This window comes from Pleurodeles waltl, chromosome 5, assembly GCF_031143425.1.
Source record: "Pleurodeles waltl isolate 20211129_DDA chromosome 5, aPleWal1.hap1.20221129, whole genome shotgun sequence".
Lineage (NCBI taxonomy): Eukaryota > Metazoa > Chordata > Amphibia > Caudata > Salamandridae > Pleurodeles > Pleurodeles waltl.
In genome coordinates, this window is record NC_090444.1 from 12,418,611 (window position 1) to 12,432,224 (window position 13,614).

The window sequence follows — 13,614 nt, forward strand, 5'->3', positions numbered from 1 at the left end:
GACTCTTCCTTTCTAGCACTGGGTAAGGGCCACTCCATTTGTCCTGGAGTGCCCTGGGAGCCACAGGCTCCAGAACCCAGACTTTCTGCCCTGGTTGGAACTCAACCATTGCAGCCTTTTGGTCATACCAAAACTTCTGGAGCTGTTGGCTGGCCTCAAGGTTTTTGGTTGCCTTTTCCATGTACTCTGCCATTCTAGAGCGAAGGCCAAGTACATAGTCCACTATGTCTTGTTTAGGCTCATGAAGAGGTCTCTCCCAGCCTTCTTTAACAAGAGCAAGTGGTCCCCTTACAGGGTGGCCAAACAGAAGTTCAAAGGGTGAGAATCCTACTCCCTTCTGTGGCACCTCTCTGTAAGCAAAAAGCAGACATGGCAAGAGGACATCCCATCTCCTTTTGAGTTTTTCTGGGAGCCCCATGATCATGCCTTTTAATGTCTTGTTGAATCTCTCAACTAAGCCATTAGTTTGTGGATGGTATGGTGTAGTGAATTTGTAAGTCACTCCACACTCATTCCACATGTGTTTTAGGTATGCTGACATGAAGTTGGTACCTCTGTCAGACACCACCTCCTTAGGGAAACCCACTCTGGTAAAGATACCAATGAGGGCCTTGGCTACTGCAGGGGCAGTAGTCGACCTAAGGGGAATAGCTTCAGGATACCTAGTAGCATGATCCACTACTACTAGGATGTACATATTTCCTGAGGCTGTGGGAGGTTCTAGTGGACCAACTATGTCCACTCCCACTCTTTCAAAGGGGACCCCCACCACTGGAAGTGGAATGAGGGGGGCCTTTGGGTGCCCACCTGTCTTACCACTGGATTGACAGGTGGGGCAGGAGAGGCAAAACTCCTTAACCTTCTGGGACATATTGGGCCAGTAGAAGTGGTTGACTAACCTCTCCCACGTCTTGGTTTGTCCCAAATGCCCAGCAAGGGGAATATCATGGGCTAAGGTCAGAATAAACTCTCTGAACGACTGAGGCACTACCACTCTCCTAGTGGCACCAGGTTTGGGGTCTCTGGCCTCAGTGTACAGGAGTCCATCTTCCCAATAGACCCTATGTGTTCCATTTTTCTTGCCCTTGGACTCTTCAGCAGCTTGCTGCCTAAGGCCTTCAAGAGAGGGACAGGTTTCTTGTCCCTTACACAGCTCCTCCCTTGAGGGTCCCCCTGGGCCTAAGAGCTCAACCTGATAAGGTTCAAGTTCCAAAGGCTCAGTTCCCTCAGAGGGCAGAACTTCTTCCTGAGAAGAGAGGTTCCCTTTTTCTGACTGTGTTGCAGTTGGTTTCCCAACTGACTTTCCTTTTCTCTTGGTAGGCTGGGCCATTTTTCCAGACTCCAGCTCTACTTTTTCACCCTGTGCCTTGCATTGTGCTCTTGTTTTTACACACACCAGTTCAGGGATACCCAGCATGGCTGCATGGGTCTTTAGCTCTACCTCAGCCCATGCTGAGGACTCCAGGTCATTTCCAAGCAGACAGTCTACTGGGATGTTTGAGGAGACCACCACCTGTTTCAGGCCATTGACCCCTCCCCATTCTAAAGTTACCATTGCCATGGGATGTGCTTTAGTTTGATTGTCAGCATTGGTGACTGTATAAGTTTTCCCAGTCAGGTATTGGCCAGGGGAAACCAGTTTCTCTGTCACCATGGTGACACTGGCACCTGTATCCCTCAGGCCCTCTACACTTGTCCCATTAATAAAGAGCTGCTGCCTGTATTTTTGCATGTTAGGGGGCCAGGCAGCTAGTGTGGCTAAATCCACCCCACCCTCAGAGACTAGAGTAGCTTCAGTGTGGACCCTGATTTGCTCTGGGCACACTGTTGATCCCACTTGGAGACTAGCCATTCCAGTGTTACCTGGATTGGAGTTTGGAGTGGAACTTTTCTTGGGACAGGCCTTGTCTCCAGTTTGGTGTCCAGACTGACTACAGTTTCGACACCAGGCCTTTTTGGGATCAAAGTTTTTACCCTTGTACCCAGGATTGTTTTGTGAAGAGGCTCTGGGCCCACCCTCCTGTGCAGGTTTTTGGGGGCCTGTAGAAGACTCTTGACTATTTTTATTTTTGGCTGTCTCACCACCTTTCCCCTGGGGAGGTTTTGTGACCCCTTTCTTTTGGTCACCCCCAGTGGAAGTTTTGGACACCCTAGTCTTGACCCAATGGTCCGCCTTCTTTCCCAATTCTTGGGGAGAAATTGGTCCTAGGTCTACCAGATGCTGATGCAGTTTATCATTGAAACAATTACTTAACAGGTGTTCTTTCACAAATACATTGTACAGCCCATCATAATTACTTACACCACTGCCTTGAATCCAACCATCTAGTGTTTTTACTGAGTAGTCTACAAAGTCAACCCAGGTCTGGCTCGAGGATTTTTGAGCCCCCCTGAATCTAATCCTATACTCCTCAGTGGAGAATCCAAAGCCCTCAATCAGGGTACCCTTCATGAGGTCATAAGATTCTGCATCTTTTCCAGAGAGTGTGAGGAGTCTATCCCTACACTTTCCTGTGAACATTTCCCAAAGGAGAGCACCCCAGTGAGATTTGTTCACTTTTCTGGTTACACAAGCCCTCTCAAAAGCTGTGAACCATTTGGTGATGTCATCACCATCTTCATATTTAGTTACAATCCCTTTAGGGATTTTCAACATGTCAGGAGAATCTCTGACCCTATTTATGTTGCTGCCACCATTGATGGGTCCTAGGCCCATCTCTTGTCTTTCCCTCTCTATGGCTAGGATCTGTCTTTCCAAAGCCAATCTTTTGGCCATCCTGGCTAACTGGATGTCCTCTTCACTGGAGTTATCCTCAGTGATTTCAGAGGTGTTGGTCTCTCCTGTGAGGGAACCAGCATCTCTGACTATTATTTTTGGAGTCAGGGTTTGAGAGACCCTGTTCTCCCTAGATAGGACTGGTAGGGGGGAATTGTCCTCCAAGTCACTATCCTCTTCCTCTGAGTTGCCACCCTCAGAGGGGTTGGCCTTTTCAAACTCTGCCAAAAGCTCCTGGAGCTGTATTTTGGTAGGTTTGGGGCCCATTGTTATTTTCTTTATTTTACAGAGTGACCTTAGCTCCCTCATCTTAAGATGGAGGTAAGGTGTGGTGTCGAGTTCCACCACAGTCACATCTGTGCTAGACATTTTGCTTCTAAAAGATGGAATACTTTTTAAGAATATACAACTAGTTCTAGAATCTAATTCAAACTTTTACAAACTTTTAAACTCTAAAAGAAATGCTAACAGGGACTAACACAAGGCCCTAGCAGGACTTTAAAGAATTTAGAAAACTTTTCAAATTGCAAAAATCAATTTCTAATGACAATTTTTGAATTTGTCGTGTGATCAGGTATTGGCTGAGTAGTCCAGCAAATGCAAAGTCTTGTACCCCACCGCTGATCCACCAATGTAGGAAGTTGGCCCTGTATGTGCTATTTCAAAGTAAGGAATAGCATGCACAGAGTCCAAGGGTTCCCCTTAGAGGTAAAATAGTGGTAAAAATAGATAATACTAATGCTCTATTTTGTGGTAGTGTGGTCGAGCAGTAGGCTTATCCAAGGAGTAGTGTTAAGCATTTGTTGTACATACACATAGACAATAAATGAGGTACACACACTCAGAGACAAATCCACCCAATAAGTTTTGTATAGAAAAATATATTTTCTTAGTTTATTTTAAGAACCACAGGTTCAAATTTAACATGTAATATCTTGTTTGAAAGGTATTGCAGGTAAGTACATTAGGAACTTTGAATCATTTCAATTGCATGTATACTTTTCAAGTTATTCACAAATAGCTACTTTAAAAGTGGACACAGTGCAATTTTCACAGTTCCTGGGGGAGGTAAGTTTTTGTTAGTTTTACCAGGTAAGTAAGACACTTACAGGGTTCAGTTCTTGGTCCAAAGTAGCCCACCGTTGGGGGTTCAGAGCAACCCCAAAGTCACCACACCAGCAGCTCAGGGCCGGTCAGGTGTAGAGTTCAAAGTGGTGCCCAAAACGCATAGGCTAGAATGGAGAGAAGGGGGTGCCCCGGTTCCGGTCTGCTTGCAGGTAAGTACCCGTGTCTTCGGAGGGCAGACCAGGGGGGGTTTTGTAGGGCACCGGGGGGGACACAAGCCCACACAGAAATTTCACCCTCAGCAGCGCGGGGGCGGCCGGGTGCAGTGTAGAAACAAGCGTCGGGTTCGCAATGTTAGTCTATGAGAGATCAACGGATCTCTTCAGCGCTGCAGGCAGGCAAGGGGGGGCTTCCTCTGGGAAACCTCCACTTGGGCAAGGGAGAGGGACTCCTGGGGGTCACTTCTCCAGTGAAAGTCCGGTCCTTCAGTGTGAGAAGGTAGACTCTTTCTAGCCTTGTTACCCCCACTTTTGGCCTGTTTGTGAGTGTATGTCAGGGTGTTTGTCACTGTTTTCACTGTCTCACTGGGATCCTGATAGCCAGGCCTCAGTGCTCATAGTGAAAACACTATGTTTTCAGTATGGTTGTTATGTGTCACTGGGATCCTGCTGGTCAGGACCCCAGTGCTCATAGGTTTGTGGCCTATATGTATGTGTCACTGGGACCCTGTCACACAGGGCCCCAGTGCTCATAGGTGTGCATGTATATGTTCCCTGTGTGGTGCCTAACTGTCTCACTGAGGCTCTGCTAACCAGAACCTCAGTGGTTATGCTCTCTCATTACTTTTAAATTGTCACTAACAGGCTAGTGACCAATTTTACCAATTTACATTGGCTTACTGGAACACCCTTATAATTCCCTAGTATATGGTACTGAGGTACCCAGGGTATTGGGGTTCCAGGAGATCCCTATGGGCTGCAGCATTTCTTTTGCCACCCATAGGGAGCTCTGACAATTCTTACACAGGCCTGCCACTGCAGCCTGAGTGAAATAACGTCCACGTTATTTCACAGCCATTTTACACTGCACTTAAGTAACTTATAAGTCACCTATATGTCTAACCTTTACCTAGTAAAGGTTAGGTGCAAAGTTACTTAGTGTGAGGGCACCCTGGCACTAGCCAAGGTGCCCCCACATTGTTCAGAGCCAATTCACTGAACTTTGTGAGTGCGGGGACACCATTACACGCGTGCACTACATATAGGTCACTACCTATATGTAGCTTCACCATGGTAACTCCGAATATGGCCATGTAACATGTCTATGATCATGGAATTGCCCCCTCTATACCATCCTGGCATTGTTGGTACAATTCCATGATCCCAGTGGTCTGTAGCACAGACCCTGGTACTACCAGACTGCCCTTCCTGGGGTTTCACTGCAGCTGCTGCTGCTGCCAACCCCTCAGACAGGCAGCTGCCCTCCTGGGGTCCAGCCAGGCCTGGCCCAGGATGGCAGAACAAAGAACTTCCTCTGAGAGAGGGTGTGACACCCTCTCCCTTTGGAAAATGGTGTGAAGGCAGGGGAGGAGTAGCCTCCCCCAGCCTCTGGAAATGCTTTGTTGGGCACAGATGTGCCCAATTCTGCATAAGCCAGTCTACACCGGTTCAGGGACCCCTTAGCCCCTGCTCTGGCGCGAAACTGGACAAAGGAAAGGGGAGTGACCACTCCCCTGACCTGCACCTCCCCTGGGAGGTGTCCAGAGCTCCTCCAGTGTGCTCCAGACCTCTGCCATCTTGGAAACAGAGGTGCTGCTGGCACACTGGACTGCTCTGAGTGGCCAGTGCCACCAGGTGACGTCAGAGACTCCTTGTGATAGGCTCCTTCAGGTGTTAGTAGCCTTTCCTCTCTCCTAGGTAGCCAAACCCTCTTTTCTGGCTATTTAGGGTCTCTGTCTCTGGGGAAACTTTAGATAACGAATGCATGAGCTCAGCCGAGTTCCTCTGCATCTCCCTCTTCACCTTCTGATAAGGAATCGACCGCTGACCGCGCTGGAAGCCTGCAAACCTGCAACATAGTAGCAAAGACGACTACTGCAACTCTGTAACGCTGATCCTGCCGCCTTCTCGACTGTTTTCCTGCTTGTGCATGCTGTGGGGGTAGTCTGCCTCCTCTCTGCACCAGAAGCTCCGAAGAAATCTCCCGTGGGTCGACGGAATCTTCCCCCTGCAACCGCAGGCACCAAAAAGCTGCATTACCGGTCCCTTGGGTCTCCTCTCAGCACGACGAGCGAGGTCCCTCGAATCCAGCGACACCGTCCAAGTGACCCCCACAGTCCAGTGACTCTTCAGCCCAAGTTTGGTGGAGGTAAGTCCTTGCCTCACCTCGCTGGGCTGCATTGCTGGGAACCGCGACTTTGCAGCTACTCCGGCCCCTGTGCACTTCCGGCGGAAATCCTTCATGCACATCCAAGCCTGGGTCCACAGCACTCTAACCTGCATTGCACGACTTTCTAAGTTGGTCTCCGGCGACGTGGGACTCCTTTGTGCAACTTCGGCGAGCACTGTTTCACGCATCCTCGTAGTGCCTGTTTCTGGCACTTCTACGGGTGCTACCTGCTTCAGTGAGGGCTCTTTGTCTTGCTCGACGTCCCCTCTCTCTGCAGGTCCAATTTGCGACCTCCTGGTCCCTCCTGGGCCCCAGCAGCGTCCAAAAACGCCAAACGCACGATTTGCGTGTAGCAAGGCTTGTTGGCGTCCATCCGGCGGGAAAACACTTCTGCACGACTCTCCAAGGCGTGGGGGATCCATCCTCCAAAGGGGAAGTCTCTAGCCCTTGTCGTTCCTGCAGTATTCACAGTTCTTCAGCCTAGTAAGAGCTTCTTTGCACCAACCGCTGGCATTTCTTGGGCATCTGCCCATCTCCGAGCTGCTTGTGACTTTTGGACTTGGTCCCCTTGTTCCACAGGTACCCTCAGTCAGGAATCCATCGTTGTTGCATTGCTGATTTGTGTTTTCCTTGCATTTTCCCTCTAACACGACTATTTTGTCCTTAGGGGAACTTTAGTGCACTTTGCACTCACTTTTCAGGGTCTTGGGGAGGGTTATTTTTCTAACTCTCACTATTTTCTAATAGTCCCAGCGACCCTCTACAAGGTCACATAGGTTTGGGGTCCATTCGTGGTTCGCATTCCACTTTTGGAGTATATGGTTTGTGTTGCCCCTATCCCTATGTTTCCCCATTGCATCCTATTGTAACTATACATTGTTTGCACTGTTTTCTAAGACTATACTGCACATTTTTGCTATTGTGTATATATATCTTGTGTATATTTCCTATCCTCTCACTGAGGGTACACTCTAAGATACTTTGGCATATTGTCATAAAAATAAAGTACCTTTATTTTTAGTATAACTGTGTATTGTGTTTTCTTATGATATTGTGCATATGACACTAGGTGGTACTGTAGTAGCTTCACACGTCTCCTAGTTCAGCCTAAGCTGCTCTGCTAAACTACCATTATCTATCAGCCTAAGCTGCTAGACACCCTATACACTAATAAGGGATAACTGGGCCTGGTGCAAGGTGCAAGTACCCCTTGGTACTCACTACAAGCCAGTCCAGCCTCCTACATTGGTTGTGCAGCGGTGGGATAAGTGCTTGAGACTACTTACCACTCTTGTCATTGTACTTTTCATAAGAGAAAAATATACAAAACAAGGTCAGTGTATATACACATAGCCAAAAAGTTTTGCATTTCCTCTTTGCACTCTTTTCTAAGTGCTGAAAAGTACTTCTAAAACTTTCAAAAAGTTCTTAAAAGTTTAAAAAGTTTTTTTCTGTCTTTCCAAAAAGTTCTGAAAACTTTTTTCTCTTTTTCTATCACTTTAACTCTCTCTAAAAAATGTCTGGCACAGGAAAAAATGTTGAACTGTCCAAACTTGCATATGATCACCTTAGCTGGAAAGGAACAAGGAGTCTCTGCATAGAGAGAGGTTTGAGTGTAGGGAAGAATCCTTCCTTAGAACTGTTAATTAATATGCTTAGAGTACAGGATAAGGCCATAAGTGCCCAATCTGGTGAAAAAGTAGCTAATGGTTCTCAATCTGATCCAGGGACTCCCCCAGGAAAAGGTTCAGGAAAGAAACTTCTCAGCCTGCCCATTACTAGACAGTCTAGCATAGTTGGTACAGAGGTTGAATCACACCATACTGATGATGTGATCTCACATTATGCTGGTAGCCAAGCTGTTAGGGTGCCCTCTGTAAGGGACAGGTCTCCTTCTGTTCATTCCCATCATACCTCTGTATCTAGAAATGTCCCTCCCACCCACCCTGATGACAGATTGTTAGAAAGGGAGCTCAATAGATTGAGAGTGGAACAAACCAGACTGAAGCTCAAGAAGCAACAGCTGGATTTGGATAGACAGTCTTTAGAAATAGAGAGGGAAAGACAGAAGTTGGGTTTAGATACCCATGGTGGCAGCAGCAGTATTCCCCATAGTCATCCTGCAAAAGAGCATGATTCCAGGAATCTGCACAAGATAGTTCCCCCTTATAAGGAGGGGGATGACATTAACAAGTGGTTTGCTGCACTTGAGAGGGCCTGTGCTGTACAGGATGTCCCTCAAAAGCAGTGGGCTGCTATCCTATGGCTATCATTTAGTGGAAAAGGTAGGGATAGGCTCCTTACTGTGAAAGAAAATGATGCCAATAATTTTACAGTTCTTAAGAATGCACTCCTGGATGGTTATGGCTTAACCACTGAACAGTACAGGATAACGTTCAGAGAGACCAAAAAGGAGTCTTCACAAGACTGGGTTGATTTCATTGACCATTCAGAGAAGGCCTTGGAGGGGTGGTTACATGGCAGTAAAGTTACTGATTATGAAAGCCTGTATAACACAATCCTGAGAGAGCATATACTTAATAATTGTGTGTCTGATTTGTTGCACCAGTACCTGGTAGACTCTGATCTGACCTCTCCCCAAGAATTGGGAAAGAAGGCAGACAAATGGGTCAGAACAAGGGTGAACAGAAAAGTTCATACAGGGGGTGACAAAGATGGCAATAAGAAGAAAGATGGTGAAAAATCTCAAGATAAGCATGGGCATAAGGGTAAAACCAAAGATCCCACTTCAAATCTTAAACACTCTTCAGAGGGTGGGGATAAAACAAATTCTTCCTCTTCTTCCCAACCTGCACACATTAAAAAGCCGTGGTGCTTTGTGTGTAAAAACAGAGGCCATAGGCCAGGGGATAAGTCCTGTCCAGGTAAACCCCCTGAGCCTACCACCACTAATACATCAAGCTCTAGTGCCCCTAGCAGTAGTGGTACTAGTGGTGGGACTGCTGGCAACAGTCAAGCAAAGGGTGTAGTTGGGTTCACTTATGGGTCCATAGTGGAAACTGATGTAATCAGCCCCAAGACAGTTTCTGTCACACCTAGTGGCACTGGCCTTGCCACACTGGCTGCTTGTCCCCTTACAATGGATAAGTACAGGCAGACAGTTTCAATAAATGGTGTTGAGGCCTTGGCCTACAGGGACACAGGTGCCAGTTTCACTTTGGTGACTGAAAACCTAGTGCCTCCTGAACAACACATCATTGGACAACAGTATAAGATTATTGATGTCCATAACTCCACAAAGTTTCTTCCCTTAGCTATAATTCAGTTTAGTTGGGGTGGAGTTACTGGCCCTAAGCAGGTGGTGGTATCACCTAGCTTACCTGTAGACTGTCTCTTAGGTAATGACCTAGAGGCCTCAGGTTGGGCTGATGTAGAGTTTTATGCCCATGCAGCCATGCTGGGCATCCCTGAGGAATTGTTCCCTCTCATTTCAAGTGAAATGAAAAAGCAAAGGAGAGAAGGCCTGAAAAATCAGGATCCCTCTCCATCAACAGGTAAAAAGGGTATCACAGTATCCCCTAACCACCCTACCATTCAGGATACTATTCCTGTGGTGGGAGAAACCTCTCCTGGGGTGGCACCTGTTCCAAGGGAATCATCAGCTGGCAAAGCTGGACTCCCTGAGGTGGAAGTACCTCTCTGTGGGATAACTAACATTGGTGAGAAAAACAGCACCATGTTAGTTAACATGGAGCATCCCTCCAACCCTCCCAGAGAAACTTTAGTGCAGAAACCCTGCACTACCTCACAACACTTAGGACAGCATCCCTGCCCTAGTGTGGAGCTCATAGGACAGCATCCCTGCCCTGCTCCAACTCAAGAGAAACAGCATCCCTGTTCTCTCTTCCAGCCAGATGGACAAAGTTTTTGCCCAGCTATGGCTTTTCTGAGACAGCATCCCTGTCTGGCATTTCCATCACTACAAATAGGTTCAGTGGACAATTCCCACTGCTCTAAACTAAAACTTACTGATAGAAACTCTGAAAATACATCTTCACATTGTTGCTTAGCTAAAAAACTTCAAACAGGGTGGTTTACATCCCCACAGGGAAGTAACCATATAGTGGATGATAAAGGGAGTAACCAGTCTATTGCAGAGCTACTCTCTACTTATCACCACTTAGACAATAAAGTCTCAACTGGCCAAGGTTAGCCTTATTGTCCTTCGTTTGGGGGGGGGTTGTGTGAGAAGGTAGCCTCTTTCTAGCCTTGTTACCCCCACTTTTGGCCTGTTTGTGAGTGTATGTCAGGGTGTTTGTCACTGTTTTCACTGTCTCACTGGGATCCTGATAGCCAGGCCTCAGTGCTCATAGTGAAAACACTATGTTTTCAGTATGGTTGTTATGTGTCACTGGGATCCTGCTGGTCAGGACCCCAGTGCTCATAGGTTTGTGGCCTATATGTATGTGTCACTGGGACCCTGTCACACAGGGCCCCAGTGCTCATAGGTGTGCATGTATATGTTCCCTGTGTGGTGCCTAACTGTCTCACTGAGGCTCTGCTAACCAGAACCTCAGTTGTTATGCTCTCTCATTACTTTTAAATTGTCACTAACAGGCTAGTGACCAATTTTACCAATTTACATTGGCTTACTGGAACACCCTTATAATTCCCTAGTATATGGTACTGAGGTACCCAGGGTATTGGGGTTCCAGGAGATCCCTATGGGCTGCAGCATTTCTTTTGCCACCCATAGGGAGCTCTGACAATTCTTACACAGGCCTGCCACTGCAGCCTGAGTGAAATAACGTCCACGTTATTTCACAGCCATTTACCACTGCACTTAAGTAACTTATAAGTCACCTATATGTCTAACCTTTACCTAGTAAAGGTTAGGTGCAAAGTTACTTAGTGTGAGGGCACCCTGGCACTAGCCAAGGTGCCCCCACATTGTTCAGAGCCAATTCACTGAACTTTGTGAGTGCGGGGACACCATTACACGCGTGCACTACATATAGGTCACTACCTATATGTAGCTTCACCATGGTAACTCCGAATATGGCCATGTAACATGTCTATGATCATGGAATTGCCCCCTCTATACCATCCTGGCATTGTTGGTACAATTCCATGATCCCAGTGGTCTGTAGCACAGACCCTGGTACTGCCAGACTGCCCTTCCTGGGGTTTCACTGCAGCTGCTGCTGCTGCCAACCCCTCAGACAGGCAGCTGCCCTCCTGGGGTCCAGCCAGGCCTGGCCCAGGATGGCAGAACAAAGAACTTCCTCTGAGAGAGGGTGTGACACCCTCTCCCTTTGGAAAATGGTGTGAAGGCAGGGGAGGAGTAGCCTCCCCCAGCCTCTGGAAATGCTTTGTTGGGCACAGATGTGCCCAATTCTGCATAAGCCAGTCTACACCGGTTCAGGGACCCCTTAGCCCCTGCTCTGGCGCGAAACTGGACAAAGGAAAGGGGAGTGACCACTCCCCTGACCTGCACCTCCCCTGGGAGGTGTCCAGAGCTCCTCCAGTGTGCTCCAGACCTCTGCCATCTTGGAAACAGAGGTGCTGCTGGCACACTGGACTGCTCTGAGTGGCCAGTGCCACCAGGTGACGTCAGAGACTCCTTGTGATAGGCTCCTTCAGGTGTTAGTAGCCTTTCCTCTCTCCTAGGTAGCCAAACCCTCTTTTCTGGCTATTTAGGGTCTCTGTCTCTGGGGAAACTTTAGATAACGAATGCATGAGCTCAGCCGAGTTCCTCTGCATCTCCCTCTTCACCTTCTGATAAGGAATCGACCGCTGACCGCGCTGGAAGCCTGCATACCTGCAACATAGTAGCAAAGACGACTACTGCAACTCTGTAACGCTGATCCTGCCGCCTTCTCGACTGTTTTCCTGCTTGTGCATGCTGTGGGGGTAGTCTGCCTCCTCTCTGCACCAGAAGCTCCGAAGAAATCTCCCGTGGGTCGACGGAATCTTCCCCCTGCAACCGCAGGCACCAAAAAGCTGCATTACCGGTCCCTTGGGTCTCCTCTCAGCACGACGAGCGAGGTCCCTCGAATCCAGCGACACCGTCCAAGTGACCCCCACAGTCCAGTGACTCTTCAGCCCAAGTTTGGTGGAGGTAAGTCCTTGCCTCACCTCGCTGGGCTGCATTGCTGGGAACCGCGACTTTGCAGCTACTCCGGCCCCTGTGCACTTCCGGCGGAAATCCTTCGTGCACAGCCAAGCCTGGGTCCACGGCACTCTAACCTGCATTGCACGACTTTCTAAGTTGGTCTCCGGCGACGTGGGACTCCTTTGTGCAACTTCGGCGAGCACCGTTTCACGCATCCTTGTAGTGCCTGTTTCTGGCACTTCTCCGGGTGCTACCTGCTTCAGTGAGGGCTCTTTGTCTTGCTCGACGTCCCCTCTCTCTGCAGGTCCAATTTGCGACCTCCTGGTCCCTCCTGGGCCCCAGCAGCGTCCAAAAACGCCAAACGCACGATTTGCATGTAGCAAGGCTTGTTGGCGTCCATCCGGCGGGAAAACACTTCTGCACGACTCTCCAAGGCGTGGGGGATCCATCCTCCAAAGGGGAAGTCTCTAGCCCTTGTCGTTCCTGCAGTATTCACAGTTCTTCAGCCTAGTAAGAGCTTCTTTGCACCAACCGCTGGCATTTCTTGGGCATCTGCCCATCTCCGAGCTGCTTGTGACTTTTGGACTTGGTCCCCTTGTTCCACAGGTACCCTCAGTCAGGAATCCATCATTGTTGCATTGCTGATTTGTGTTTTCCTGGCATTTTCCCTCTAACACGACTATTTTGTCCTTAGGGGAACTTTAGTGCACTTTGCACTCACTTTTCAGGGTCTTGGGGAGGGTTATTTTTCTAACTCTCACTATTTTCTAATAGTCCCAGCGACCCTCTACAAGGTCACATAGGTTTGGGGTCCATTCGTGGTTCGCATTCCACTTTTGGAGTATATGGTTTGTGTTGCCCCTATCCCTATGTTTCCCCATTGCATCCTATTGTAACTATACATTGTTTGCACTGTTTTCTAAGACTATACTGCATATTTTTGCTATTGTGTATATATATCTTGTGTATATTTCCTATCCTCTCACTGAGGGTACACTCTAAGATACTTTGGCATATTGTCATAAAAATAAAGTACCTTTATTTTTAGTATAACTGTGTATTGTGTTTTCTTATGATATTGTGCATATGACACTAGGTGGTACTGTAGTAGCTTCACACGTCTCCTAGTTCAGCCTAAGCTGCTCTGCTAAGCTACCATTATCTATCAGCCTAAGCTGCTAGACACCCTATACACTAATAAGGGATAACTGGGCCTGGTGCAAGGTGCAAGTACCCCTTGGTACTCACTACAAGCCAGTCCAGCCTCCTATCCTTCAGGTCCTGGGGGCTGCGGGTGCAGGGTCCTTTC